Source organism: Ctenopharyngodon idella, chromosome 19 (genome assembly GCF_019924925.1).
Source record: "Ctenopharyngodon idella isolate HZGC_01 chromosome 19, HZGC01, whole genome shotgun sequence".
Classification (NCBI taxonomy): domain Eukaryota; kingdom Metazoa; phylum Chordata; class Actinopteri; order Cypriniformes; family Xenocyprididae; genus Ctenopharyngodon; species Ctenopharyngodon idella.
In genome coordinates this window covers 17,326,303-17,332,828 of record NC_067238.1, presented here as the reverse complement: position 1 = coordinate 17,332,828, position 6,526 = coordinate 17,326,303, and the positions used below count along the sequence as shown (strand labels likewise).

General features: G+C 36.3%; 1 protein-coding gene across 2 annotated transcripts in view; it reads left to right on the top strand.

The window, feature by feature from the left end:
• Positions 1-2,360: 2,360 nt before the first annotated feature.
• The window catches only part of LOC127501587 (histone deacetylase 9-B), a 38,997-nt gene continuing 34,831 nt past the window's right edge, over positions 2,361-6,526 (top strand). For both annotated transcript variants that reach the window (XM_051873636.1, XM_051873635.1), the window contains exons 1-2: positions 2,361-2,575; positions 3,508-3,570. The gene's annotated coding sequence lies outside the window, so the exon portion shown is untranslated. The remainder of the gene's footprint in view (positions 2,576-3,507; positions 3,571-6,526) is intronic.

The following is a 6,526-nucleotide window of genomic DNA, read 5'->3' as shown; positions in this document are numbered from 1 at the left end:
AAATATCTTCTAAAAATAGGCTATATTTAACTTCATGTGAGTATGTATGAGTACATATATATATTTGAATATAGTGCCTCATTTATAATGTTAGGTAGCCGTGAGCCCTATGGTATTCTGTGTGTTGCTGGGCGCTGTAGAATGGGCATACTAGTCAAAAAGTTACATATAGCGTATTCCGTGATTGGTCAGCGTGTGATGACATACCTATCTTACCCATGACTCGTGCTTTATGATATTGAGTAAATTTAAATAGCACAGACCCGCATCAACGATCTATAATAGTAACTCCCCTCGTGGAAAAAAATAATTCACAATCTTTTTTTTTTTTTTTTTTAAGAAATCGTGCGTCATTTGAACGCAGTCCTCTGCTGAACCAGCACTGATACAGCAGTTTTGACCTACTCAGCGCTCTCATCATGTGACAAAGAAACGCTAAAAGTGTTCTAGTCGTGCCAAAACATTGCATGAAGGATGTTTACAGGTAACAGGAATGTTCTCAGAACGTTGGCTAACGTTCTGGCGTGGTTTTCTGAACAAACGTTCTTCCAGTAACGTTAATAGAACGTTCGTCTAAATGTATCTGGTCTTTAATAATATTTTTAAAACGTCAGCACAAAAATATTTTTATAAATACGTCTTTTTCTGAAACGTTTTAGTTGGACGTTCGTCTAAATTTTTTTTTTTTAAATGTTACTACTTGTTTTAGAATGTTTAGAACGTTCAAAAGTAACATTCCCATAATGTTTGCAGAATGATAAAATGAAATGTTCCCTTAACGTTCGTATAACCAAGAAAAAAACATTTAAAAATGGACATTTTGAACGTTCAGAACATTCAGAAATAATGCTTTAATAACCTAATGGGAACATTAGCTAAATGTTTTAGAACACATTTTGGTTAGCTGGGTTGTGTGGTGTGAAAGCTTGATTTTTTTTCTCCTTTTATATAAATGTATTAAATTTTATTCAGCTGTTGCATTGGCATTTACCTGTTTCCAGTTGCTGAAAGCCCCGCACGGGTCACACTGCAGGCAGGGGTGAGGAAGGAGAACCATCATCAGATAGGCTACATTAGGTACTGAAATGAAAATGAAGAATAATCTTCACATTTATATTCTATTTCAGATTCTAGGTAAGCCTATGCATCATAGGCTAAGTCCTATTTTTATAAAGTAATCCAAGTCAGAAATCCAAGTTTCCTGCATTTCAGTCACACAACAGGATAAAGACAGGTTGACACCGGGCCATGACGTCACACTGAATGATCCTAAATAAACTTTGGACCTTATTTAGGTTTATGACCATAAGTGAGAAGAACAGATAGCTCATAGATCAGGAAGAACCAGGAGATGAAAATACCATAACTGCAATAATGCACATGATTTCCTGACAAATGTGATATACTGATAAGCCTTGTTGGATGATGATTTAATAAAAATGGAATGCATTAGGCTACAGAATTGCTCACTCGTGCTGAATGTAAATAAATGCTCTGACGTCATGATTAGGCATATAGGGATAGCATAGTTGACAAATAACATTTCTTAATGGCTACAAAACAGTATTTTTTTCCTATAACAATCATTTATTTAACGCTTTAAAGTATCTTTTGGTAGGCTACTTCGTACGGTGAACGTGATTTACAACAAGTACAACATCCTTGTTGATCCTAGAACAACATTCCAATCAACCAGATTTGAGGGACAAGTTTACAGTTTATGTCAAGTTTAGGCTTACAACCAGGGTTAGATTTACCTATCATTTCCCTCTGATTTTAGGAATAACTTATGGGTAGGGTTAGTTTAGGGGTAGGATAGGGTTAGGACTAAACTTTCAGACAGGAATGCTGTTTCAGGAGCATGTCTTACTTGGCAAAATCAAATTTTAAGGGGATATTTTTGTGTAAAGTGTATTTATTAGTGTATTTGTGTGTGTGTGTGTGTGTGTGTATAACTGTAGTTAATTGTTACATTTCTTGTGATGCACTACTGCTAGGATCCATGCACAAAGATTTTCACTCCTACTTGTGTTAATGACCTGACAAACAATAAAGTAAAATAAAGTAACTAAATATAGCCTACAAAATAGAAAAAATGCTGAAGAGAAACAATTGAAATATCTCATTTGTGACTTTTTCTTTACTATAACGTTAGGCTCGATTTTTTCAACAGTTGCTGATAGTCTAAATGAAATTAAAATAAAGCAAAATAAAATTTGCTGTAGATTTTATCTTTGATAATGATATCTGTGTCAGAACGCCTGTATTATGATGCAAAAGATCATGTGACACTCATTGCATTATGTTATTTAGACTGTCAGCATCTCTTGAGTAACATAAGACAGTACTGTGATGTGAGAGACAGTCAGTGTGAGTAACGGGTTCTTCTGCTGCATCTCTTCTGTTGCGCGGGTGCGCTATTTTTAGATCTCGCGTCTGGCTGCTGCGCGCGCGCGCGTTCGTCTACTGTGAGCGCTGAAGATCCGCGGTGCGTTTTTATGAATGAGTGTGTGATCGCCATCGTTTCTCTCACAGCATCCCACAACCGAGCAGGAACAGATATACACTTTTACAGGTGAGAGCCAGCTGCATGTTTCATTTTATCATCCTCTTAGACAGACATACATACAGACACACAGATAGATAGATAGATAGATAGATAGATAGATAGATAGATAGATAGATAGATGGATGGATGCACTGTTGAAAATTTTGTTTGAATAAAATTGTTGCACAAACTTGAATCAGATCATTGCTTTTGTGTAAAATTAGGGTCATGCATTTGTGACATTATAATGCATGCATGCAATTATATGGTATTAATTAGAGCAATTTTACATGAAATCCATCTTATAAATTTAGCATATATAATGGCTTATAATACAGTCTAACCAGTAATAATAGTAAACTGTAAAAATATATAATGCAAATGCAAAAAAATCTGAATAATTTTTGTAGTTTTCTTCTTAAAGAAGGGTTTCGAGCTCTTGGTAACAGGTACAGAATATATCCAGCATCCTCTGCTCATAGGACGCATGGGGGACACATCACTGTGCTAAAAATAGAACTGACAGCAGCCACACACACACACACACACTCTGCATTTACATTGAGAACGCCACACAGAACCTGTTCCTCCAGTGAATCTCAGCTGATTTGAGCGCATTAATGTGCACAGATGAGACTTCACATAATTCATCCATGGGTGAATTGTATGGCAACAGGATGAAGATCGGATCCACAGGTTATATCAACAGGTCTGCTGTGAATAAGGGTGTGGACACTGAACAGCCATTTAAACAGCCTATTATAGACTATTTTAGTAAAATATAAACAGTAAAACGATTATGAAATGCAAAACAACTCATGAAACGGCACAAAAGATAATGGAAAAATATCAAACCATTGTTTTGGCTGAAAGAAGCTGCAATTATTGATTTGCATGTAGTTACATAAGGAGCATCTCAAAGTGGTTATAATGGTCAATGTGTTTTTGTGTTGTTACAGGAGTCATGTGATGCTGTACACTCTTCATCATTGGCTGACTTCTCGATGAGCTCGCCACTACAGGTACCTCTCCATCACTTGCATACATAAATGATGTCATTTCCCATAAATTAAGTAACACAATTATGAAATAAAGGTTTCACAGTGATGTCATAGAACAATCATTTTAGGTTTCCGGAAGAACAATTCAGTGAACAGTTCTTAAAAGAACCATTTTTTCTTAGTGTGAAGAACATTTTAAAAATCTAAAGAACCTTTTTCCACTATAAAGAATCTTCAGTGCAATGGAAAGGTTCTATGGATGTTAAAGGTTCTTCATGGAACCATTGATTCCAATAAAGAACCTTTATTTTTAAGAGTGTAGCTTGACCTGTTGACCTCTCTATGCTCTCGCACACACCTGGTGTGAAGGTAGATGTCTCTCAGTCATAGCTTTAGATATATTTAGCACACTTTGGAGGTGTTTTTGGCTGCTTTAGGGAGACAGATGGACACCCAGCTGACAGGTGTCTCTTTCAGCACACAGATTCTCTCTGACATGATGCGCATCTGATAGATTAGTCTTTTACTGATTAAAATTGTTATAGTTTGGATGATTTTATTATTATTCTACAATGTGAGACAGTCAGAATTTAGAATGCATCGGTGTAGCAGCTCTGCTGATATTGTGTGACATTCTGGACTGAGAGGTTTTGAAATGAGTTCATGAGTGTGTGTTGAGTGACGCAGATGGTGGGATTGTTTGAGTGATGTCAACACAGAAAACTTCAGCTTCATACTGCCTCATCCATCCTCAGATCTCCGAGGGTGGAGACCAGCAACATTCCTGACACACTGACATATGCATGATGTTTCCCTCACAAACACACACACACACAAAACATACATATATGCACACACACTCAAAAAACACACACATATATGCACACACACACACACACAAACATAAACGAGCAATCTTACAAAACACAATCACATTACACATGTATATACACTACCTTGAAAAAGTTTTGGGTCGATAAGATGTTTAAATGTTTTTGAAAGAAGTCTCTTCAGCTCACCAAGGCTGCATTTGATAAAAAATACAGTATACACAGTAATATTGTGAAATATTATTACAATTTAAAATAGCTTTTTTCTATGTGAATATATTGTAAACTGTAATTTATTCCTGTGATCAAAGCTGAATTTTCAGCATCATTACTCCAGTCTTTAGTGTCACATGATCTTTCAGAAATCATTCTAATATGCTGATTTGATCCTCAAGAAACATTTCTGATTATTTTTTTCAGGATTCTTTGATGAATAGAAAGATTAATAGAATTTATTTAAAATTGAATCTTATTGTATCAAATTAAAAGTATATTACTTTTGATCATTTTAATTAATTCTTGCTGAATAATAGTATTTATTTCTTTGAAAAATATATCACTGACCCCTTTTGAACAGAAGTGCGCGCACACACACACACACACACACACACACATCTGGTTTGCATCATATCTCCACCTACACCAATACAAAATCATGCACTTGTGTATTTTAGCCTCAAGATGGCGCTGTTGCAAACTGACCCTAAAAGCTCCACAGATGCATGTGTGTGTTAATTAGTGTGTATTTTTATGTTTAAGCATCTAAATGTGTTTACAGTGGTGCAGTTTTATTTGTGCCCCTCCTGATGCCTCTCATTCCTTTTGTGTTTGACGTGATCATTTGGCCTGTTGAGGGTTTCCGTCCACTGTGACGAGTCTCGTTTGATTAGACCGCAAAAACAAAAAAATCAAAAAGTAAATAAGAATATTTCTTTGATATTCAAGATTATGATCTTGTGCCGAAATAAACAAGTAATGTAGTGACATCATGTCACAACAATGCAGCTGTTGTTTGAAATGTTTCTCATTACATAATGCATCCAATTTCACATATCATTAGGCCTGAAATATACTCTTATACCGTATACACAAGTAGTTACTGTCACAGAAACACAAGAAGCATTCACAAACTGTATGTTTCAGCTTTAGGCAGTATATATAGAACATACTGTGCAATATGCAGATCTCTGTACTCTTGTATTCAGCCGGAGAGAAAGAGTTGAAGGTCTTTATAGATAGAACAGGCTGTTTTGCAGTCGTGGTTATTTTTATCTGTCCCCTTTTACCTTGGGAGTGTCTGTTTCTCTGTCACAGACCTGTGCAGATGACCTATTTAACAACACTGCCATTGTTTTGTCTGGAGAGGAAGAACAGGAAAGCTATAGGTCTGTGTGTGTGTGTGTGTGTGTGTGTGTGTGTGTGTGTGTGTGTGTGCAAGAACCAAGCAATCAGTACATTTAACAATGATGTACTGTATTATCAACAGCATGCATTTATTGACTACATTTTCTGCTGAACTATGCAGTTGCCAAGGTTTTTAGCATGTTGTCATGTGGTTGCTAGGGTGTTCTGGGTGGTTGCAAAGGTGCTGGGTGATGCGCGCCTTAGCAAACAGCACTAAAACCTGCTTGGGAAAATAAAGTTGCGAAGCCATTTGTGGCCACAGAGGAACTTCATCTCTGTCATGCATTAGGAATGTCTCACTCCTGGGAATTGTGCTTTTTATGGATTACAAAAAGGTTTCCTCTGTTTCCTAATTCATTCGGCAGGCCTGAGGGTATTCCACGTCAGTAGCCGGTGTTTTATGTCCTATTTTTCCCTTGAACTGGCTGATTGTCAGGTGTTTTCCCTGCAGGGAACTTTAGTGGTGTTTTCATGATGACGTTTAAAGAGACCATGAAATCAACAGATAAGAAATAGAGGAGGAAATATATATCTATCTGTCTATCTAACATATTTCTATATCTATCTATCTATCTATCTATCTATCTATCTGTCTGTCTGTCTGTCTGTCTATCCAACATATTTCTCTATCTATTCATCCATCCATACATTGTCTATCTATCTATCTATCTATCTATCTATCTATCTATCTATCCATCTATCCAACGTCTTTCTGTATCTATCTATCCATCCATTGTCTATCC